General features: G+C 35.9%; 1 long non-coding RNA gene across 1 annotated transcript in view; it reads left to right on the forward strand.

Moving 5' to 3' along the window:
* The first annotated feature begins 804 nt into the window (after positions 1-804).
* Positions 805-25,764, forward strand: part of LOC121496076 — a 43,051-nt gene continuing 18,091 nt past the window's right edge. The window contains exon 1 of the long non-coding RNA XR_005989106.1: positions 805-890. This is a non-coding gene — a long non-coding RNA (uncharacterized LOC121496076). The remainder of the gene's footprint in view (positions 891-25,764) is intronic.

The raw sequence follows: 25,764 nt of genomic DNA on the forward strand, positions 1-25,764 counted from the left end.
TGAGGTGACTCATTGGTAGGCCTGAAACCAAGAGCTATCAGTTGTGGTGATTGATAGAGCAATTAACATCCTCATAATTTTAGAAGGTCTCCCAACATCCTAACCCTGACATTAAGTACTATCACCTGCTTGAACAAAAAATCATGACAAGGAATACTGTGAATTCCACATATTAAACATAAAATATTGCTCACATTTGAAATAATTCGATTTATTTGAATTTGCCTATTCTAAAAAGGTGGTACTTATTAGTTCTACAGAAAGTTTATGATGTCCACAATGCTTCAGGTAACCCATATGGTCAAGGCAAAAGCTTTCAGGTTGAGGATGGAAAATTTGTCCAGTGGGGAGAGTCCAGAGGGGGAGATTAGATATGATGAGGGCAAAAGGTATCAAGGGAAAGAAGGCAAGACTCAAGAACTTGTTTTCTAGCTAACACTTCCAAGTTAGGAAAGCTTTCTCAATACAAATTAGAATAATTGTATATCTCTGCTCTCCCCCCCCCCCCCAAATATAGCTCAATCCCTTGTAGAGAAAAATCCATCTATTTATTATTCTCAAATGCATTTGAGGCTTTTCTACTTCACTAGTTATTTTTCTCATACTATTCTTTTCAGAAATTCCTTACATATCCACTCCTGGGTAGTTCTAACTATTATGAAAATTGAGGCCATAAGACACCCTTTCTGGGAAACCTCTGAGCTAGCATTTATTTTGCATAGAAACTACATTCTCTTGTTTGGATATAACTGTCCCTATATCTTCCTGTGCTCCATTTTAAGGATACTCATTTTATGCTCCTAAGTAGACTCTAACTTCCTTGAAGAAAGGGGATTCCATCTTATGCCTTGCTGTATGACCACCAGCTCTTGAATTGATGCTCCTATGTGGTAAGTACTCTGTAACAATTTATTGATTTTTGTTTGATGCTTAGAGATTAATGTGAATTATGGGTTGCTTATGTCAGGTTATGAAAATTAGGCTAGTACAAAGACATAAAGTTCTGGGTGGGAGGATCTTAATTGTGACCCCTGGGAAGGGAGTGTTTGAGAAAGTATAGTTAGATACATAAATAATTCAGTGGAGAAATAGGTAATTAAAAGGCAAGTTAGAAAGAACATTTGGAAATTAGGAGACTAATTTCTAGGCCAAAATATTTTCACTTCACTGTACTTTGTTATGATTAAATCCTCAGTACCTAAACCAGTGCTTGGCAGGTGTTCATTAAATATTGTTGAATGAATGAATGGTGAGCAATGAATGCATCAGAATGCTAGGAGCTGCTGGCAAAACCACTAACTCATGTTGGTGAATCATCTGAACATCTTCAATCAAGCCTATGTTTGCCCAGGAGTAAGTTAACGGGGTTAACTTACAATCTTCTCAATGTCTTTGAGATCTTTCCCATGATCATTATGATTTCATACCTCGACACCAAGCATCATGAATACATGATTGGTAGAGTCTTCTAAAATAACTCCTCCTGCTTGTCAGAGTGGCTGAGATTTCACAGTTAAAAGGAACACTCCTTTGCATATTAGAGCCTTTAATTTCCTTGAAATTTTTCTATTAAATATCCATTTTAATTCTTTATTAGCTCACAGCTTACTGAGACCATTTTGGGCAATTATGTGGTCAAGCATTAGAAAAATGTCAGTGAGATAGAGTAGTAAAGGATCTCAGCCTATGGGTCAGAGGTTTGCAGAGAGTGAAATTTGAAAAGGGATCTCCAGGTCAAGATTCACTTTTGGAAGCTGTAGAAACTCTCAGTGTATCTCTGTTTAACTCTAACAGCAATAATTGAATTTCTGTTAAAACTAAAATTCAAAAAAAAAAAAAACAAAAAAAAAAAATAAAATAAAACTAAAATTCATTGTTGAGGATTTCTGTGAATAAGAAAAACTATTCTACTTCATCTTTTAGAGTAGAATCACTTTTACTCAAGGTTAGGTTTTAAGGCAAAATTGTATTCACTTACCCTTTAATGTTCTTTAGCAAGGTGCTCTGTTGGAGAACAATGTAAGCAATATTTAGTCAAGAACGGCCAGGTTTTCTGTAAGTATTGGAATGAATCATATTCTCTTTGACTGCCAGCTGATGGAGCTGACTTGTGTACTTGAGGACCATTTTTCCCCCCTGAAAAATAAGTTTCATTAAATGCTAGGATCACATTTCTATGTCACACTCAATATAACAAGATGCTTATACCATGAGAGTTGCGTAGGGCCTGAGACTCAGTGGAGAACATTAGACTCAGGTTCTTCCTGGGGTGTGTGCTCACTGAGGGGAATGGTGGTATCTCAAGACCACGACATTTGTAGACATTGTTCTTTACCTCTGTCTATCTCATTTTCCTCTTTTTCAATCTCTTTCTCTCCTCTCTTCCCCTCCCCTCCTAACACTTCCCCTCCTTCCCTCTCTCTCTCTCCTTTTCTTCCCAAACTTATATAATGAAATAACTAAATTGGCAAAAGGAAATGGTCAGAAGATACAACCCCATTATACTTGCTTACTTTTTTAGTGCCATGCTTTTCTGAATGTCACAGAATGTCTTCTAAGTATCTGCCATTCAAAGACCATGGGTTAATTTTCCATTGCGGCTATAACAAATTACTACAGAGTTAGTCACTTAAAATAACACAATTTTTTTATCTTATAGTTCTGTAGGTCAGAAGTCCAACATGGGGTTCACTGAGCTAAAATCAAGGTGTCACCAAGAATGTATTTCTTTCTGGAGGCTGGAGAGGACAAGGTGTTTTAGAGGCATTCTAGTTGTTGGCAGAACTTGGTTCCTTTTAGTTGTGGGACTGAGCTATCTGTTTCTTTGCTGTCACCTGTGGGTTGATTCCAGCTTCCCCAGGCTGCCTTGGCTTACTGGTTCATGACCCCCTTCCTCCATTCTCAAAGCTGGCAATGGCAGAGGAGTCCTGCTTACACTTCAAATCTCTTCTTGCCTCATCTTCCATCATTGCATCTCTTTCGTGGACTTTACTGCCTGTCTTCTACTTTAAAGGGCCCACATGTTTACATTGGATCCAACTGTATAATTGAGTATAGTCTCCCTAATTTAAAGTCTGTAACTTCTGTGCCTGGGTAGCTTAGTTGGTTAAGCATCTAACTCTTGATTTTGGCCAAGATCATCAGGCTCCATGCTGGAGCCTGCTTAAGATTCTCTCTCTCTCCCTTTCCCTTTGCCTCTTCCCCTTCTCTCTCTCTAAAAAAAAAAAAAAAAGTCCCTTTCAACACGTAATGTGACATAATCCCAGGTTCCAGGGATTAGGATGTGGAAATCCCAGAGGTAGAGTGAAGTAGAGTGGGGAGAGGAGAGGTGTTTTCCTATCTACCCTGGGCCACCTGAAAGGAGTTGATCATTTTCCTTTCTCCTAAAATCCAGGGAACTTTCATACTATTAGCTTCTCTAAGGAATGATTTTTCTGGGTTGCTACTTTCAGGAGATGGGGACCAGGAGAGGCAGGGACTGGAAATGGTTCTATGTCCCTCAGTGACCATACTTATCAAAGATAATGGATGAATTCAGTGTTTTTCTGGCAGTTAAGTAGCCATAATACAGTTCTATTGGAAGCATTATTACTGTTGGTTAGCTGGAGGATAAGAGTAAAAGCAGAGGTAAGCCAAATGAAGAAGTGCTAAGTCTGTTTGTTTTCAGGTACAAGAAGGGCTGCAAACTACTCAAATTTCCCCTATTTGAAGCTCAATTAACTAAACATTGAGTAGAAATGCAGTCCACTCTACTTTCAGAGCAATGAGCTCCCCAAAATAGCTCATTGAAATGTCCTAGCTCCTTTGGTGGGCTGCTATTTTGACATTTCTAAGCTTGTATTTCCAAGCTTAGAAATACCTTTTATGTATTATAGTGTCTTGTCAAGGGACCAACAAAACCTTGTTACAATAAAGCTGATATATTAGCATCATCAAAAGTACATTCCCTTGGTTATTCAGTCACTTGGTATAAGTAATTAACTCCACTTTTCTAGATGGCAGGCTAGTTTTCAGTCAGAGACACCCACTGTTGGTTTTGAATGCAGTACCTTGCTAACAGAACAGATAGAAATGAGATACAGGGATGGTGTCATTGGCAAAGGCAGAGAATTCAATCCAGGTGACTTGTGGGTGCTAGGGATTTGAGCTGGTTCAATTATTTTTCAGTTTCCTAACCGAACTTGTCTATGTATCAACAAGCAATGCTTTGAAATCTGACACCTTGTTCAGGGTCCTGTGCCTCATGAGTACAGAGGAAGTGTCTCCAGTTAATATGAGATTCCAGGAAGACATGGTGATGGCATGAAGACCCTTTTACTTTGCATCTCAGGAAACCTAAATCTTTGAAGTAAAAGTGAAATTTTGAAGAGATAAATTCTATCATGTCACTCTTCTGCCCCAAACCCTGTAATTATTTTTGTAAAACCTTATAACTTTACTTGGACCTCCAGTGCCTTAAGTCAGTGCTACTTGAAGTGTGGCCAATGCCAGTCCATAAATTCTTACCAGTTTTCTACCTGTCCCACAATAATATCAACAATGTCACTGTGGCCTATTTAATCCAGCTGATACACACCCACACATATAATAGTAACACACTTTCAATGAAGAAGGGGATACATTGACATATATACGTACCACACATACATGCATGTGCACATGCATATGTGTGTAGGTACATATATGTACATGTGTGAGAGTTTTTTTAATTTGCTTCCCTTGTTCCCTTTATTCTTAATGAAAGTCATTTCCAAAGTCACCTTTTCCTTTTCAATGAAGCTTCTCTGGCCATCTATCTAAATTTTTATCACCTTCATCCTGTCTAACATTTGCTATTTTACTTCCTTGTGTTTTTTTTTTCTCCTTAGCACTAATTACTAATTATTTTGCTATGTATTTTACTTATTTTTGTTGTTGTTGTTGTTTACTTTTTTTGGCCTATAGAGGTAAGTGCTATGAAGGCAGAGATGATGATCTATTTTGTTGGATTCTGTATCACAGCTTCTAGAAATGTACCTGACGCATAGTAATGACTCAGTAATTATTGTTTTAAGATTTTATTTTTTTTAGAGAGAGAGAGAACGAGTGGGGGGAGGCAAATGGAAAGGGAAAGTGATAAGCAGACTCCTCTACTGATAAGGGGGCCCAAAGCAGGGCTTGATCCCAGGATCCTGAGATCATGACCTGAGCCTAAGTCAAACACTTAACTAAGTCACCTAGGCACTCCTTAATACTTATTATTTTTTGACTGAAAGATTAAATGAATAATTAGAAGAATTAATATATTAAATAGATAAATGTGAATAATGGATAAATGTATAAAAGTAGATAAATGAGTAGATGGATTAGTGGATGAGTAAATGAATACACATTATAAAACCTCATGTTGTTTGTTTGTACAAACCTGAAGATGGAGCATCTGATCTGTGGTTTAAGTTGAGTGACTTCCTCCTCCAGTACTGCAGCAATGAGATATTTTCTTACAGATTAATCACCATGTATGTGGGCAGATTGTCTCCTGCCCTACTATGGAGCACATTTCCATCACTTAATAAAAGAGTAATCTATGATCTGAATGATGACAATTCAAGAATGTAGTTTTAGAGATAGGGTGCTACCCAGAAGATTGACTCATTATGAGTGAACAAAATCAAAGGAGTTGAGATTTCATACTTTAAAAAGATATAGATCATAGTGACTAATAGTTTTAGTCTTTAAATTACATAAGCAAACAGATCAAATCCTACTTTTGTGTACTATCTATGTAGCCTCAGGAACATCACTTATCTTTTCTAAGCCTCAGTTTTCACATCTGTAATAGGGAAAGAATTACTTTCTAGGGAGGCTGTGAGTATTAAGTGAAATAATCTTTGTAAGGTTATATTTAAAGTTAAGTATTTGTAAAATTAATACAAAGCCTGACACAGTGTAGTTACTTAAAAAGTGGTGGCTAGCTCTGCATTCTGTTTCTCTATACCCTCTAACTCTGCTGTCTGCAACTTTGGAGGAATGTGACATCTGTGATTTCCAAACTCGCTTTCCTTCTACTCACACCATTGAAATATTTGTTTTGATTTATTTATTTCTCAGTTCCTTAACAGGACACAAGTAATCAAGTTTCCTAAAGTTTTGTACATGTATTGCTAGAGTTTTTAGATGTGTTTAGATACATTGAACGTGTTAACTCTCTGCCATTGGCAGTAGTGGTCATATTTTAGAGACCTGGAATCTAAGGCTTAGTGAACCAAGTAGCTTGAAGGAAGTTGTGGAAGACAAGTGGCAGAGAAAACCTACATCTCCCTTCCTGATACACCTTTTCTTTCTCCTACAGGAGTGGTTCTCAACCCATGCTACAATTGCAAGCTCTTACAAATTCCTATGTCTGAGTCAACAACAAGCCAGTTGATCTAGAATTCTGGCATGGGGCCTGGACACTGTATTTTAATTTAATTTTATTTTCCCTAATTTCTTACTTTGAAAATTTCAAATGCACAGACCATTTGAAACAACAGTACCATAAATACCCTTCTCTTACCCTAAAGCTATTGATGATCAGTATTTTGCCTTATTTACTCAATCTGTTTCTTGCTGCCTTCTATCATCCTGTGTCTCTCATATGAATACACATACATATACACACTTGTTTACCTCTTTTGTTTTCCTAGTCCATTTGGAATGACAGACATTATGTCACTTGACTCTTAAATATTCAGTTTGCACTTGCCTAGAACAGGAATATCCTCCTCCATAACCACACTATCATTTTTACATTCAGGTTATCTAATACTTAGAAAATAATATGCTTACTTTGTTTATTACACATCCAAATTCTGATTTCCTCAGTTTCAAAAATATACTTTATTGCTGTCTTTCTTTCTTCTTTTTTTTATTCAAGACCCAGTCAAAGATCACACATTGCATGTCATTTTCCTGTCTCTATCCCTTTAATCAAGAATACAGGTTGGCAAAGTAGAGCACAAGACCAAATTTGGCCTACTACTTGGTTCTGTGTGACCTGCAAGGTGAGAATGTTTTTCACATGTTCAGATGGTAGAAAAAAAATCAAAAATAATATTCTGTGAATTATATGAAATCAAAGTTCAGTGTTCATAAATAAAGCTTTAATGGGAGATGATCATGCTCATATGTGTATGTATTGCCCATGAATGCTTTCAGAGCTGCAAGAGCAAAATATGAATAGCCATAACAGAGACCATAGGGCAAATCCTAAGATATTTACTATCTTGTCTCCTATAGGAGTTTGCTGACCCTGATCTGGAACATCCACTGATTTTTTAAAAAGAATCTATTTTTATCACTCATATTTTAAAGAATTCAGGCTAGCTCTGTTGTAGAATCTTCTACAATCTGGAATTATTTCCCCCCTTTTAGATTCAAATACACATTTTGGCAAGAATTGAACTTGGTGATGTTATGCACTTACCCTTGCATTACATCAGGAGTAACTCAATATAGGTTTCTTTCATTAGTAGTAATGCTAGCTGTTGTCCTGTAGCCCAGATAGTGTCTGCCACAACTCTTTGTTGTAAAGGCAACTTTTATCTTTGTAAATAATAATTACAAATAATAATTACTCTTGTGTGAATGGTTTTGTGCATCCAAAATTCATGTGTTGAAACTCTAACCCCCAAGATGATGTGGGGCTTTAGGAGATGATTAGGTCATGAGGGCAGAGTTCTCATGAACAGGATTAGTGCTCTTATAAAAGGTTTGATGCAGGTCCCTGTTCCTTCTGCCATATGAGGACACAGTGAAAAGCGTGCCATCAATGAACCAGGACCTCTCAGCAGACACGAAATCTATAGGCACTAGGACTTCCCAGCCTCCAGAACAGTGAGAAATAAATTTCTATTGTTTATGAGCTAACAAGAATCAGTATTTTATTATAGAAGTAGGAATGGACTAAGCCAATAATCAATGGGATATTTGATTTGTTGTTTTCCCCTAGCTTCTTGAGATTAAGGCTTGGCTCATTTTTTGAAGGGGGGATGGTACATTTAAAAAAATTCTAATATATTCATTTAAAGCTGTTAATTTATATCTGTGCTCCAATGAGCTGTATTCTTGATTTTTTTAAATGTTTTTAAAGATTATTTATTTATTTATTTATTTATTTATTTATTTATTTATTCATTCATGAGAGACAGAGAGACAGAGAGAAGCAGTGACATAGGCAGAGAGAGAAGCAGGCTCCATGCAGGGAGCCTGATGTGGGACTCCATCCCGGGACTCTGGGATCACTCCCTGAGCTCAAGGCAGACACTTAACTGCTGAGCCATCGAGGTGTCCCTTCTTGATGTTTTTAAATGTTTTATTATCATGCCATGAAAAACATTTTCCAACTTTTACTTTGATTTCTTCTGTAGTCCATGGGTTGTTTAGAAGTGTATTGCTTAATTGCTTAGAGTTGGAGATTTTATTATATTTTTCTTATTGATTTCTGGCTTAGTTTATTGTGATTAGAGGAAATACTCTGACAAATCTCCATATTTACATTTTTTCTGAGGCTTGCTTTGTGACCCAGCCTTTGACCAATGTGTACTCGAAATTAATATGTATCCTATTGTTATTGAATATAATGTTGTCTTTGTGTCAGGTAAGTTTTGTCATTGTGTTTTTCACTTCCTTTATACCATTTATTTTTGTCTATTTTTTTGCTAGTTCTATCAACCATTAAAATATGTATATTAGTCTTCCACTGTGGCTGTGAGTGTGGCTCCTCTCTAAGTTCTGTCACTTTTTGCTTTATGTATTTTTAAGCTACGTTATTAGGTACATAAAAATTTAGAATTGTGATAAGTTCCTGATTGATTGGCCATTCTATCATTATGAAACATACCCTTTTATTTTTAGTCATTTTTCTTGATGTAAAGTCTGCCTTATATAATAATGTGCAGCTATTGTGGTTTTAATGTTTTTGTTTGCATTATATATTTTTTGCATGGCATATTTTTATTCTCTTATTTTCAAACATTCTGCTTTCTTAATAATTTATTTTTTATTGTGGTAAAATATATATAACTTTTATGTTATATACTATTTTTCTTACAGTTTTTAAGTGTACAGTTCAGTGGTGGAAAGCACATTCACATTATTGTGCAACCAACACTACCATTCATCTCCAGAACTTGTTCATCTTCCTCAATTGAAGCACATTGAATGCGAACTCCTTATTGCCTCTTCCCCTAACTCCCAGCAACCACCATTCTACTTTCTGTCTCTGTGAATTTGAACACATTAGGTATCTTGTATAAGTGGAATCATACAATATTTCTTGATGCTTAATTGCTTATTTCACTTAGGATAGTGTTTTCAAGGTACTGAATACTTTAACATCCTGACAGTATTAAGACTTCTGACCCATGAACCTGAATGTCTTCCCATTTATTGGTGTCTTCTTTAGTTTCTGTCAGCAACATTTTTTTTAGCTTTGTGTTTATAGATAGTTTATCTCCACAATTAAGCTTATTTTCTTAGTATTTTATTCTTTTTGATGCTATTCTAAAAATTGTTTTGTTAATTTCCTTTCTGGGTTGTTCATTGTTAGTGTATAAAAATGTATATAGTTTTTGTGTGTTGATTTTATATCCTGAATTTTGCTGAATTCATTTATTAGTTGTAACAGGTTTTGGGTTTTTTTTTTTCCTTTGATGGAATTGTTAGGATTTTCTACATATAAGATCATGTCATCTCTAAACAGAGACAGTGCCATTTTTTTTTATGGTTTAGATGTATTTATTTCTTTTTATTGCCTAATTGTTCTGGTTAAGACATCTAGTACTATGCTGAATAAAAGTAGTAAAAACAGGGTATTTATTATTATTATTATTATTATTATTATTATTATTATTATTAATGTATTTGTTTTGCTTGTTCCAGATCTTAGAAGAAACGTTTTCAGTCTTTCATCATTGAGTATGATCTTAATTATGGTTTTTTCATATATGGGCTTCTATTGTATTGACATAATTTCCTTCTATTCCTATTCTATTTCCTATTCCTATTGACATAATTTCCTTCTATTCCTATTCTATTTCATTATTGAGTGTTTTTATCATAGAAAGATGTTGAACTTTGTTAAATGTTTGCTTTGCATCAATTGAGTAGAGCATGGGATTTTCTCCCTCTTCACTCTGTTATTGTGGTATATTTAATTTTTATATTTTGAACCATCATTCCATTCCCATTTGACCATTGTGCAAACTCCTTTTAGTATGCTGTTGAGTTCAGTTTTCCAGAATGTTATGAGGATTTTTACATCAATACTCATAAGTGGTATTGATCAGTAACTTTGTTTTCTTAGAGTGTCTTTGGCTAACTTTGGTATTCAAGCTATGGCTGGTTGCATAGAATGAATTCAGAAGTATTGCCTCCACCTCAATTTTTAGAATATTTTGGAAAGGATTACGTTTGGTAGAATTCAACAGTGAAGCCACCTGTTCCTGGGTTTTTCCTTGTTGGGCAGTTTTTGATTACTGATCCTATCTCCTTACTAGTTATGGGTCAGTCAGTTCAGATTTTCTATTTTTTATGATTCATTCTTGGTAGGTTGCATGTTTCCAGGAATTTGTCCATTTAGTCTAGGTTATCAAATTTTTTGGCATATAGTTGTTCATAGTATTCACTTATAATCCTTTTTATTTCTGCAAAATCAGTAATAATGTCTTCTCTCTAATTTCTGATTTTAGTTATTTCAGTCTTCTCATTTTCCTAGTTAATCTGCTAAAAGTTTGTCAATTTTGTTTATCTTTTTAAAGAACTTTTGGTTTTGTTGATTTCTGTGTGTTTTTCTACTATTTCATGTGTCTCTGCTGTAATGTTTAATACTTTATTTAGTATTCCTGCTTCTAGAATTGCGTTTGGTTCTTATTTTTCTAGTCCCTTTAGGTATAAAGTTAAATTGTTGATTCGGAATCTTTTGTTTTTTTTTTCTTTTTTAATGTAAGCATTTACAGCTTCATTTCCCTCTTGGCACTGGTTTTGCAGCATCCCTTAAGTTATGGTATGTTTTTCGAATTTTATTTGTCTCATGATATTTTCTAATTTATCTTATGATTCTTGTTTGGTCCCACAGTTGTTTGTATATTATTTAATTTCCACATATTTTTTACTTTTCTAGTTTTTCTTCCACCATTGATTTCTAGTTTTACTCTGTTCTGACTGGAAATGATGTTTTGTATGATATTGATACTTTAAAATTTATTAAACAGTTGGTTTTTTTTTCCCTAACATTCTGGGGAATGTTCAATGTGCCCTTGAGGAAAATATGTATTCTCCTATTGTTGGACTGAATGTTCTGTGTATACCTACTAGGTCCAATTGATCTTTAGTTGTTTTTCAAGTCACCTCTTTCCTCATTGATCTTCTGTCTGAATGTTCTATCCACTATTAAAAGGGAGGTATCGAAGTCTCCTATTATTGCTATCGAGATGTTTATTTCTCCCTTCAGTTAATGTGTGATTCATATATTTTGGAGCTCTGGTGTTTGGCACATACATGTTAATAATTGTTATATCTTCTTGGTGAATTGACCCTTTTATCATTATATAATTCCTTCTTTAACTCTTATAACAGCTTTTGATTTAAAGTCTATTTTATCTGATATTAGTATAGCCATATATGCTCTTTTTTGGTTACTATTTGCATGAGATATTTTTTGTATTCTTTCACTTTCAACCAAAGTACATCCTGAAATAAGGTAGGTTTCTTATAAACAGCATATAATTGAATCTTTTTTAAAAATATATCCATCTTCCCAACCTATCTCTTCTGATTGAAGAGTTTATCCACCAACATTTTTTTTTTAAAGATTTTATTTATTTATTTATTCATGAGAAACAGAGAGAGAGAGAGGGAGGCCGACAGAGAAGCAGGCTCCATGTAGGGAGTCTGACATGGGACTTGATCCCGGGTCTCCAGGATCAGGCCATGGACTGAAGGCGGTGCTAAACTGCTGAGCCACCCAGGCTGCCCTATCCACTAACATTTAATTAGAATAAGAAGGCACTTACTTTTGCCAATTTGTTTTATGCTTTCTCATGTCTTTGAGGTTTTTGTCCCTCATTTTCTCCATTACTGCCTTCTTTAGTGTTTGAATTTTTGTAGATTATTGTTTGATACCATTTATGTTTTAAATGGGACTCTTTTAAGCAAACATTATTTGATTTTTAAAATCCATTCTGACAGTCTTATCATTACTTTGAATATTTAGTCCATTTTACTTAATTGTTTATATATTTGAGTTTACATGTACCAAATTACTATTTATTTTCTGTTTGACCCACTTGTCTTAGTTGCTTTCACTCTTCTGTCTTACCTACTTTTTAATCAGATATTCTTCGTATTCCATTCTCCCTTTTGTTAACTTGCTACTCTAGAGATTACCACATGTGTTATTGATTTATTACAATATAATATAAACAAATACTGTACCACCTTTCCATTAAGAGAAAATGCTTTGGACACTTTGACTTTATTCTACTTTTAACTTCTAGATTACTGATGACATACAGTTTGATTATACATATATATGAAACCCCAAAAGACTTTACTACTATGGTTTTGTATAGTCAATTTTCATTCATGTTCACCTACATATTTTACTTTTTCTCTGCTCTATAATATTTCTTGGAAGTATATGTTTTATTTGAGATCATTTTATCTTCCGCATGAGAACTAATTTTAGTATTACTTTTAATGAAGTAAAAGTGTGTGGTGAATTCTCTTTATTTATTGTTTGAATTTTTTTAATTTTTGAAGTCAAGAATAGAATTATAGGCTGGAATTTGTTATCTTTCAGCACTTCAAATATACCATTTGTTATTTCCTTGACTCTACTGTGTTTATTTTGAGAAACCACCTCTCACAGATAAAGTTTATCTTTTGAAGGTAAACTGTCCTTTTTCCCTATGGCTGTTTTTAACAACTTAGCCTTGTTTTAGATTTTAAGCAGTTTAACTATGATGATTTATCTTTGCTTTTATTTGTATTTAACTTGTCTGGATTTCTAGAATGTCTTAGATTTGTGGCTTTTTTATCTTTTACAGAAGTTGGAGAATTCTCAGCCATTGTATCTTCAAATACTACTTCTGTCACATTCTCTCTTTCCTCTCCACTTACACATATGAGGCATTCCTTCCTATCTCTCATATCTCTTGTGATGTTTACTCTATTTTGTCTGTTCTTTGATTTAGATATTTTCTATTGACCTTCCTTCAGTGCATAGGTCACATTCTCTTCAACATATATCTCCTACTATTAGATGTTGAGTCTGTTGTTATTAGATGTTGAATCTTTTGAAGTGTTAATTTTAGATATATTTTTAAGTTCTAGAATTTTACTTTTTAAAAAATCTCAATCCCTGGTTAAAGTATCCACCAATTTATCTAACTTCCATAGTTTAATTTTTTTTATTAAATATCTTGGCATACATAGTAATTTTTTATCAAATGCATCTGATTTAATCTAAAGTAATTATAAATGCTCCTATTAAAAAAAAAGAAAAGAAAAAATCTCCAGGAAAGGATTATCTTACTTGTGCTGATCAGATACATAACCACTTTAATTCTATCAGGAACTAAGCTCATTTGAGGCTTGATGGTAGTTTTATAAACTTGTGTGAGGTGATAGTCTACCTGTGTGAGGTGATACTGCACATTTACCTTCCTCTTCTACATCTTTTCACCCAGGAGGTGTTTATTCAGTGATGATTCCTGCCTGACTGTTTTATCAAATTAGCTACTGTAAAATAATTATTTTTCCCCCTCTATCATTCCTCCCTTATTTATTTATAAGCTGGCATTATTTTGTAATGAATAGTTTGTTGTTGTTGTTGTTTTCATTTGTTTTGGAATCAAATCATCCCTTATTTGGCTAACTTAAGCTTCTTCAGCTTGGCTTCTGTATCCTTTTGACACATTCCTATGCCTTAACCTTTGTGGTAAGACAAGTAGTCTATGCCTTCCCTGCCCTAGCCCTGGAATCAAATATTTCTTCATGAATCTCTGATTTCATCAAGTGGAGGATTTTTTAAAATGAAGATTTGGGTTCTAGACATTATTGCCACGGGTGTGTCATTGTTTGTAGATTCTTTCTGTAGAAAGGACTAGGAAATATATGTGTATATACATAAATTTACACCTTACGTATGTATAAATTTATGTGTCTATCAACTTACCTATTTATATTAAAAAATACAATAATAATATTTTAAAATACCATCCAATATCACACAGTACTTAAATGTATTCATTTGTTCAAGTGTAAAGGACACTGAAAGTAATTTCAGGATTGTTGAATACCATATCACTATGAAAAGAAAACCTACTAACTACAGTTTAATATTTGTAGTACTTTAACTAAAATAAAATTTATATACTGTGAAATTTGCAAATATTTAGTATCCAGTTTAATGAATTTTCACAGAAAAGAATTTTTTAACTCCCCAGTGACCCTAATGTCTAATCAGAGTTCACTAGTTACGCACCATTCAATGGTGCCTTCTTAAGTTTTATGTTGAAATCAACATGGTGAGACATCTTTTGGCAAGTTTTTAAAGGGGAAAGATCTCAGTTTTCTCAGTTTCTGCTATTCTAGGGAAAGTTGCTGGTGAAGCAAGTTTAGACCAATGACTTTACAGTAGTCCCTGTAAGTAATTTCTTTTCCATTAATAGGTGGTTTCCTTTAAAGAGGTATTGCAAAAGCTTTTCCATTTCTTAAAATTGAACTTACCATTTATGGAACAACTTCTTTGATACTCATGGCATGATAATTGTGGAGTGCTATCAGAGAAGAAGGCTTAAGGGGGAGAGAAGCTGAAATGCCTACTCTGTTTTCACACTGTTATCAGTAGCTTCTCTCCATATTCCCTTTGAAGGTTTCGAGGCTTCCAAAAATACCACTCTCAAGATACTTGCTAAGTCATTTCAGCTTCCAAGACTTGAGTTATTATCTTTTGTCTCCTTGAGGATGTAGAAAAATCACTTGAGGGGATTCTAACCAATTGATATTAAGGATTCTATGTTAACAGTGCCAGCACACAACTATGCACCTTATATTTGACTTGGTATGCCTTACTGTGAGAGTCAGTTGTGATCTAGTTATAGAGATATCTTAGAGATCATCTCCTTTTGCAGGAACTTGCATGGTAGGAAAGTAGCTTAAGTTGCTTGAATAAAGGGACAGGGATTTTTGTTGTGGGGTCAACTCTGAAACTTGCCTTGAATCCACTCTTTGTCAAGCTGCATAAAAAGCTCATAGTGATGACTGAATAGGTGCTATGCACATTGTAATTTTAGTTACGAATAGTTGCAATATTTATAAGGCTAGACAGGACTAGTTGCAATATTTATAAATTCTTTTTTTAAATATTTATTTATTTATTCATGAGAGACACAGAGAGAGAGAGGCAGAGATATAGGCAGAGGGAGAAGCAGGCTCCTCTCAGGGAGCCCAATGTGGGACTAGATTTCAGATCCTAGGATCACTCCCTGAGCCAAAGGCAGACACTCAACTGCTGAGCCACTCAGGTGTCCCAATATTTATAAATTCTTGATGCTCTTTAGAGGGTAAATTTTATCTTTTGTTATTTGCCAGAATAGTGTTGTTTTAGATATTTTTGCCTCTAACATTGAATAACTTAAGAATGGGCTCATTTCAGGATCAGGACAGGTAACTAAGTAGCATCAGTAGATTATTTGCATCTATCAATCTAGATTATATAGATGGTGTATAAATCTAGATTATATAGATGGTGTAGATTATAGTGGTTATTCAAATAGATATGTGGAACTTGACCATATTTGGGCTTCATTCTCAACTATAGATAATTATTTTTCCCCAATGATGAATGTTTTATCAAGTATCAGATTTTTTTTTTTTTGCATTTGGTTGTTTTATTTTTAAATAAAGTTTTTTAACTTATAGTAATTTTTTGAAAAAATATTTAGTTGGTGCACAATGTTATATTAGTTTCAGGTGTACAACACAGTGATTTGACTGTTCTATACATTACACAGTGCTTACCATGATAAGTACAGTTACTGTCACCACATCATGTTATTACAATATTATTGATCGTTTAAAACAGTTAAAGTCTTACAAAAAAATTGTGAAGATAGTACAGTGTTTCCATGAATCCCATACCCAGCTTCTCCTCTTCTTAGCACTTTATGTTAATAAAGTATATCTTTTATAATTAATGGACCAGTATTGGCCTATTATTATTAACTAAAGTCCACATTGTGTTCATATTTTTTGTAAGAGAATATTATTAGAAATGAAGGTGTGGGCCCTAGGTGTATTCCTGCTACTGGGGAGTTGCTTCTAGGCCCTCTAAGATGACAGAGCAAGGAAATAAATGTGTATATACTCACTGATGTAAATACACAAACACCTGTATATGTACACATCTATAAATATTTCTGCATGAAACCATCAATGTATCTATATCTATAGATACATTGTATCTATATCAAGATAGATATCTATCTATAGATAGTATAGCTATAGTATCTATATCAAGCTATAGATATCTATATAGATATAGTATCTATATCAAGCTAAATATTCATATTGAGGTCTCCAACTTGGATCCATTACCACATGGATCATTTTTGTTTTCTCCCCTACCATCCGCCATGCATCCAATTAATTATTCAATTTCAATCTACCTAGATGGAAGCATCAGAATTGAAAACCCATACCCATGTGAGATATAACTCTATCAACTACAGTAGGGTACTTTTGTAGCTTCTTTTGCATCTAGTCTTATCTTATTTACTCATTTCCAAAGTTACTTAGACCATCATCTTTTCCTCTACTTTCTTCATTGAAGTTATTTTGTACTCGTGGAATATAATTTATTTTGTCCCATTCTACATTCTACCTTAGGTTCCCCCCAGTCTTCTAAATGACTCTTCAAATTTCGCATACAATAAAGATCAGTCTTTGTGTTTTAAAGTTCTATAGGTTTTGACAAATGCATGATCGCATGTATACACAGTGTCGAATAAGTATCTTTACTGCCCTGAAAAGTACCCTGTGCTTTACCTACTGAGAAAATACTTAAGAAGAAGTTTATGATAGGTTTTCTTGATTTGAATCTTTTATAGACAAAAAGAATTATTAGAAGTGGAAGGCATCCAGAAGAATAGTAGAAGCCAGATCTGTCCTTTGACAGAGAATGAAATTGAGGCATGATATAATTGTATCTAAACTTACAGTGTTTCAAACTAGTCACTGTCAGGAGTGTAGTCATTTGCATGTCTAAATTAGTTTCTACTCCAAATAAGTCTCAACCACTCTAGTAGGAGGGCATGGATGTGGTCATGGCAATTCAACACCAATGAAATAATGACTTCTTGGCACTGTGCCTGAATGGTGAATGAAACATACTAAAAACAAGGCAGGCAGTGATGTCTCAATGATTAGCCTTGGTAACTGTCAGGAATTAGACTGAAATCTGAATACAGGAAAAGAGAAATGTTTATGTGTTATGATGAGAGGGAAAGTGGAACACACTGTGTATAGGCTGAAGTGAAAGCATACTGATGGGAGTGACAGTAATGAGATTATATGTATTATAAGCACTGACAATTATACTCTCATTACTAAAATACACAAAGGGAATGAACACAATTATGTAGCAGACACTACGGGACAATGAACTTATTAAACCATTTGCACTGCAGTCTATAAAAGTTTACTGCTAGATTTTATGCTTTGTGAGAACAAAATTAAGTATTTTCCCTCTTATTTCCCTATAAAATTGGGGGAAACTAATATGTGAGGAAATGAGAATAGAAGTGGGTCTTCAGCAGTCTTCCGGTTTGGGGATTTTCCTACTGCACTCCTTGGAATGTTGAGTGTGAAGTGAAAGGGAAGAGAAAGCATATTCCAGTCTCCTCTGGCCTTCTTCAACTAGAGCAATTCTCCCTTTATCTCTTTTATAAGCTGGTTGATTGGTTACCTTTGGAATGAAGAGCCTCAGGCTTTCAGTGATGAAATGGCTTGCTTAAGGTCACACTAAACTTTTTTTTTTTTTTGATTTTTTTTTTAATTTTTCTTATTTTTTTTTAATTTTTATTTATTTATGATAGGAACACAGTGAGAGAGAGAGGCAGAGACACAGGCAGAGGGAGAAGCAGGCTCCATGCACCGGGAGCCTGACGTGGGATTCGATCCCGGATCTCCAGGATCGCGCCCTGGGCCAAAGGCAGGCGCCAAACCGCTGAGCCACCCAGGGATCCCAAGGTCACACTAAACTTGAATGAGAATCAAATCCTAGTCTCCTGCTGGTTCCTCCCATGGCATTCCATTGTCACTTGTTCCATTACAATTGGGTAGTGGTAAAAGCACATTTTGTCCATGATTGTCTCACCCTTGGAAGACATCCTGACATGACATACTTCTCCAGCATTCCAGAAGTTGGCAGTGAGGATTAATTCCAAGACAGCACACCAGCACTGAGGATTTTTCAGAGAAAATGCCTGGATGAGGTAAAAGGGCCATATGTGTGAGACTATGCTAATTCTTATTGATTGAGGTGATCGGCTTCAAATATAATGGCCCACAGTAAAAACTAATTAGGAACTTACTCTGTGAAAGTTACTATATAAGCACTTTATATATAGTATTTAATGCATTTAGAACTAGAGAAATAGGCCATTCATTTGAAATTATGACCAGCAGTCAACAAAATATTTCTGTTCGGTTTATGCAAGATACAGTTTAACACATATGGAGAATTAAAAAAAGAATAATTAAACTTATAGACATTTATTTGCTACTAACTGGAATGGGTAGGGTTTTTGGAAGCAGGAGTATTCAAGATTGTATAAAAGGTGGCTATTCAACTCATTTTAATTCAGAAATGATGGGGATCCCAGTTATTTGCTGTTCTACTATAGTCTGTTCCTCTGAAGCCAGTATCTCTACTTTGATGTGAATGTCTGTGGATGGGATCACCCAGGCTTTCTTGCCAGCTAACTTCTAATAGGAGGCAGAAGACAGAAGGCAAGAGGATGGAGAGGCTGAGATATACTGCTTCAGCAGTGCTTCTCTGGCAGGAGGCAAGACCTTCTGACACTAGTTTCTGTGAGGTGGCAAAGTCTCGATGGCTCTGTCTCCCAGGGGACTTCAGTAACAGTATTTCCTCCAATGTACTGTCACCCTGTGGCCTCCCAGTTCAGCACTGGGACTTCCCTAGTTTCTGGGAACCTCATCATCCTTAACCCTGCCCTCCCCTCTCTAAGTTATCTTGTCCTTAAAATCTTCTCACTTGAACCCAATAGGATGAATCTCTTTCTTGCTTGAACTCTGACAGAGGCAACGAATGACTATAATGTAATAAGAGTAGTTTTCTTGTGTGGCTCAATGTTGACTTTGATCACATTGTCTCAAGTGAAACTCCCAAAATGTGATGAACTACATCAACTCCACTGGCTTTCTAGATTGACTAAAGAGCAGGCCTCTCTGCATATATAATGTAAAGAAATTCTTGTACATCTCTTAAAGCTTCTCCTATCCTTTCTTTTTACTTCCCTCCCTTCTTCCTTCCTTCCTTCCTTCCTTCCTTCCTTCCTTCCTTCCTTCCTTCCTCCCAATTCTAGCATAATTCTTCACATACAGCAAGCAAGTTGAAAGAACATCTGGCGGTTTTTGGTTTTGTTTTGTTTTTTAATGATTTTTGATTTAGAAAAGAGCTTTCTGTGACTGAGCACAGAATGGCTGCCACATTTTGTAATGGAAGCCGGATTAGGCTACAGACAGAGACCTGGGTTTCATTTCTTGCTGTCTAGTTTTAGCACAGCCACATAGACTCGATGATCCACTTTCTTTAATCAGTAATAGAAGGTATGGGGCTGTGTCAGCCTTACAGTTTGTGTGATACTGTATTTGTCTCCAAGTGCATGAATGATCCTGTTCACAGGTCTGCATGTAATTTAACTTTGCTTTATATTTATAGACTGATTTGTAGGTCTAGATATTAAGTCTCTTCAGCACAGAATGAAAAGGCTGACTAGCCTAGCATAGTATCACACACTATGGATTCTCTTGGAAGATAGAGCCAGGGAGCTCATGGCATGCATGCACATTCCCTTATTTCTCAGTGTTCAGGGGCAGTGTTTAAATCACATAGCATTCAGTGCCTCTGTAGCTGCAGATGAGATACCAAAACAGGTTCCACTGGAAGCACATGGCTCATTTTCAATCCTGCTCAGCAATGAAGACAATCTGTTTCTCTTCCCTGCCCACCTCCCTTCGCCTCTAGGCTCTGGGCTGCTCCCTTCCCTCTGCAGCTATTTCCTAAGCACGACTAGAGGGAGCTGCAGACTAAATTGCTTTCTCCCTTTGCATCTTTGTACATGTCAGATGAGATCAGATTCAAACCAAGTTCTATTCTCTGCAGTGCTGATTCAAATTGAATCAAAATATCTGTTACGTGGGACATGATTGGAAGTATATTTACTTTACTGCGTTCTCTAATGGTGCTGTCATCCAGTCCCTGAGGCAGAGATACGAGGGGAGCTGATGAATCAGAACTGCTTTCAAGGCGGAATCTTTTCCCTTGGTTCTGCCCTAGGTGGTCTCCATGAACGTCCCCACGTTGAGACCCAGATCATGGAACTCACCTGGAGTTCTGACCGTCTCCACGCTTTTGCTTTCAAATTACACAAACCTGTAGAATTCCCTTTTATTTTCCACTATTTTGCTAACAGTGAGGGAACATGGTCCTTGAGGAATTTGTGCCCACAGCACATGATTTTTGTTCATCTGTGCTGGTCACTTTAACTTCCTCTTCCTTTATCTTTGTGCTTTATTTTGCTACCAGATCCTTAAGCAGTAATCTTTTTCTTTATAGAAATTAAAATGAACTGGGCTATGTTGGACTCTCTCTCAAATCCACACGGTGTCTCTCTTTCTCTGGAAGAAAAAAAAAAAAAGCAGAATGAAAGGTTTACCTAAACATTGTTCTTTTCCCTTTATTTTTACACACTGTTTATGCTTTTTAAATATATATATCTTTTTTGGATACAAAGGAAACTTTGTTGTTAAATCCTCTCTGTTAATAGTCAGTCTGAGACAAAGTTTCAGCTTCCTCTCCTCTTCACTTGAGATCACTGTCCAGAGGCAGGTACAGATACAGCGTGATGGCTTATATAAGAGAATGTGTTCAGGGGCTTTTGGTATCCGTAGTTCAAGGACTGTGGAAATGTTGGCCGTGTTTGAGGAACTTTGTCTTTTCTCTCATTCAGGGATGATCGCTCTTCCACGAATGAGGGTGAAGGGTGTTTTTGGCATTTACCCTGATCTCTACTACAAACCAACTTGCTCTTAGGGAAAACAGGGACAAGGAAAAACCCTGCTCTCTTTATGCACCTGGCAGGCTCATTCCTAACAGGAACATTGAGCAGTGTCTCATCCCACCACCTGGAGGAGATAGGAAGAAAGAGAAAGAGACAGCACAGAGCACTCAGCCCAAAAGCTCCTGACAGGAGGATCAGACACATTTGTACCAACCATTCATATGAATGTATCTAAGCATACAAAGTGGGGACAGGTAGGGACACATGAGGTTCTTTCCTGCCACTAGTGCTCTGTACAATCTCTGACAGAATGTGTCTCAAAACTGATCTTGAGTTTAGACAAGAGGAGACATGTACTAGTAGCCCTGGGCTTGGTCTCTACACTCTGTAATTTCCTGTCCTCTTAACAATCGCTGCTTTGCTGGTTTTCATATGGGCAGCCATTGGGTTTGTCTATTCAGTGCCCTTTTTAACTTAAAAAAATTAGAGTATCCATTCTCCTTTGTAAAGTTAAGGGGAAAACACTTCAAGTCTTGAAGGGGCTGTAAGTCAGGATGCACTTCCTCTCTTGACCAAGAAGTCAACACACAAGCCAGGCTGTCATGGGAGATTCATCCCGGAAGAGTGCCTCAGAGAAGGAGAGTAATTGATTCTTATTTCTGTGACTGGCCTGGCCTTAGAAAGCATGCCTGTAAATTCCCAGTTACCTGAATTTCCACAGCTTCTTTGGATCATGGCCTTTCCAAAGCTTGGTCCTTTAGCTTTCTGTTGAATTCTATGACCTACCAAACATACTTTGAATAAGTTCCCTCTCCTTTTCTTGAAGTTGTCATATCAATTTTTGTTGGTTACTCTCTCTCCCCCTTCCAACCCTACTTGCTTTAATATTTCTGTTTTTTTCTATTCTTAAAAGCCCATGTTGTATATCGCTTGCAGAATAATCTCCTTACCCTATAGCTGATTCATACTTGCTAACATCCTAAGTGTTTTCACTGGTCTGTGTCTGGATTCCTCAGCCTAGATTTTAACACTTTACATATGCTCTCTGAACCTGCCTTCAAAAGAAGACACTCTCAAAGAGTCATGTGCTGCAAGATCCTTAAGTTCAAAGGTTTTATGTGACCACATGGAGTTCATATGTTTTGCTTCATTACTGCAAATTTCAGTGTAATAGAAGCAAGGCATGTGAATTTGAAGGAAAATACAGGAATGTCTTTCAGGGAAAACATATACTTCATTTTGCCTGCATTGCTCTTTCTTGCTGTTTGTCTTCCATAAAATCTCTTTTTAAAGGGTGAGCTAATTGTCACACATACCTTTGTAACTTATTGTTTCATGCTCAGAAAGCATTTAGCAAATATTTGTTGAATATATGAGTGATTAGAACAGTACTGAACAAGGCCAAAGGCCCTATCATTAATCTGGGAGGCTTCAGCTTTTATTTGTAAATTTAGTATGCGAGTGAAGATGATGTTGCAATAACAATCTTAGATTTTTAGAGAATACTCGTAGGAATATTCTAGGAGTTGCTCAGAATGCAGGTAAGTCTTCTGACTTCTCCCCAGCCTAGAAGATGCCAATAATAATGTGCTGACTTAGCTATGTAATTGTCCTACCATAAAGGAGTTGTATATTTCTTTAACGAGCTTGAGGTCATAGACTATTGTATATTTCATTTTCTCTTCCATCCCTGTTGGATAAACATGGAAATAAAGTTTGCATTTTATGAATTGATTTATATTATTTTGGTACTAGGTGGGTTCCACTTGTTCAGAGTTATAAATATATTCATGCTTGGGCCCTTTGTAACCAGGAGTATAAATTTTCAAACTTTTTGTTCTGAATTTGGTCACTGAGCCAACTGAGATGCCAAAATCATGGACTTGCCTTCACCTGCTCTGATTTCTAATCAGTCTCTAGGCCTGGAGTTGGGGGAGGGAATGGCAGGTATTAGAGAAGCACTGCCAGGTGAGACCAGGAACCCATTCATGTCTCAGAGGAAAGAGGGTTTGCTCTAGCAGTTTTCACCTCCCCCTCGACCTAGATACATTTATCACAGGGATTTTGGGTAACAGGCTACACGTTTACTGTTTTAAACACTGTACCTTGACTCTATTTCCTTTTACTTGCTTTTGTACGTTAAAGGAAGGAAAGGATTGTGGCTTAGGAAAGAAATCATACAGTGAAATGAAGTCACTTTTTCAAGATATATTTGGATATTTCCAAAGAAGTAGAGCCTCTATTCCAGGGGCATTTTGTGGCACGGGCCCTTACTAACTGTCCTAAATTTTTACAAGGCAGGTTGGTCTTGCTTAGGTTGTACCTGTGTGTTGCATGCTTAGATTCCATAAGTGTTTGGAGCTATTGATGGCATGCCAGCATTTTTTCAGTCAATGAAAGCTGTAATGAAGTTTTCTTAAAATATGTAATCTATATGTATAAAATTCATATAATAACTTTATACATATATATTTGCAGTGATTATTTAATGCTTATATATCTTATGAATTTATACATATATATTTGCAATGAAGATATTATTTAATGCTTATGTTTTATGTATTACTAAAAACTGTCATTTTATAATTAAAGTGTCATGATACACTAATATATGTGTATCTGGCTGTAGTTTCTGAAAACTTATCATGCATGATGTTACTGGTAAGAATATGAGGGGTAGATATGGGATCCATATGAGCAAAATTTTGAAATTATTCTGATAAATTCAGGACTTGTGAGCCCTGTGAATTATGCAGATGAATGTTTTGTCAGTTTCAGTTTAAGTTTCAGGGATGAAAGCTGATTTATTCTTCTTCTCTCCTTCTCCCCTTCCTCCCTTTCTATATATCCTCTTTGCCCCTCCCTTTTTGTCCAGCAGTTAAAAAGCATGCTGAGAAAAATTTTGTTCCCTATTCATTGAAATTAAAACTCTTCAAGCTTGTAAGTGGGTCTTTAAAGCCTGCAAGTTGCTGAGGGGCTTTGTCACTCTGATCCATTCACAGAGCAGCCCTTCCACATTTCACTCATAATAATTCTAGGTCCCATATTTGACCTTAAGGTAAGTTGTATGAAGGCATCAATAACAGGGTCAGGGGACCAACTAACTTCAAACAGGAGGCAAATTGAGGGAGATTCTGGAGGCCCATCACTCATTCTGCAGCACAGGAAAATGGGAGCCAATGAGATTCACAAGGAATACAATTTTGTGACTGAACAACCAAGCTCCCCTGTCAAGCATAACACAGAGTGAAACACCAAAGCTATTGCCAAAGGCATTAGCTAGTTTCCAGTGAATTGAGTGCAAACTAGTAAATACTCAGCAGTCTGACGACTCAAAGTGCAATGTGAAACAAGTTCAGGAGTCACGGTTTATAGGAGCACAGTCTCCTTCTCCCTCCGGGGTAATGACTCTCAGAAGCCCTGATTAGAATTTTATTTCAGTTAGTCTCATTTTGCAACTAAGTGTCCACAATGTTTGAGGCATTAATATGTTTTCTGTTCTGTTTTACCAGTAAGTTTGAGTTTACAACATTAGAAATCTTACCTAGACAAAGTCTTTTACATAGTGAACCACAACACCTATGTAAATTAGCAGTGGTACAATTAAGTTCATCTTTTATATATTCAAATATACTTAAATGAAAAATATAGAACCATTAAAAATTTTTGTGCTTGTAGACTTGTAACAGAAGCTCATATCTTGGTGCTCAAAACCAAAATTATTTGTGAAAGAAAATTCTCCTTAGTGAATACAAATCAGCTAACATATTATTGATAGCATATATTTTTTAAGAAGCAGGAAAGAATTTTATATATGTATTAATTTTAAATTTGGAATTCTAGATATTTTTCTTTCTTATTACTTTACCTTCCTTTATGACCAGAATTGGGCTTGGTGCTTTGTCAATTTTGACCTCCACTCAGTCCATTTTGACCTCCACTTAGTCCGTCGTATTTGTGGGAATGTGAGTTGAGGTGGCGCCAACAAGCTAAGGAAGACCTCGGAAGACCCCTAGAGTTGAGTGCTGGGAGGAAAGACAGGAGAGTGAAAAAGGCCTATGTTTTGCCGGGGCTTTTCCAGTTATTTATTGCTGTGTAACAAATCACTTCAAAACTTAGTGCCTTAATACAAACAACTATCAATTAGTTTGCTGACAAATCTGCAAACTGAACAGAAAGAACGACTTATTTCTGCTCAGATGGAATGACGTGAGTTGCTGATAGCATGTCTCAGTGATGTCTCAGGCCTCCTCATCTTTCCAGGTGGCTCCTTGGTGTGATGGCTCCAATATCCAAGGGTGAGCATGCTGGAGGCCAAAGTGGAAAGCTGCATGTCCTTTTATGATCCAGACTTGGAAGTCACTCTGCATCTCTTCTGCTGAATCCAACAAGTTACTGTCAAAGCTAAACAGTAAAATGATGAGAATAGATTGTA

The sequence above is a fragment of the Vulpes lagopus genome, chromosome 7, assembly GCF_018345385.1.
Source record: "Vulpes lagopus strain Blue_001 chromosome 7, ASM1834538v1, whole genome shotgun sequence".
NCBI lineage: Eukaryota > Metazoa > Chordata > Mammalia > Carnivora > Canidae > Vulpes > Vulpes lagopus.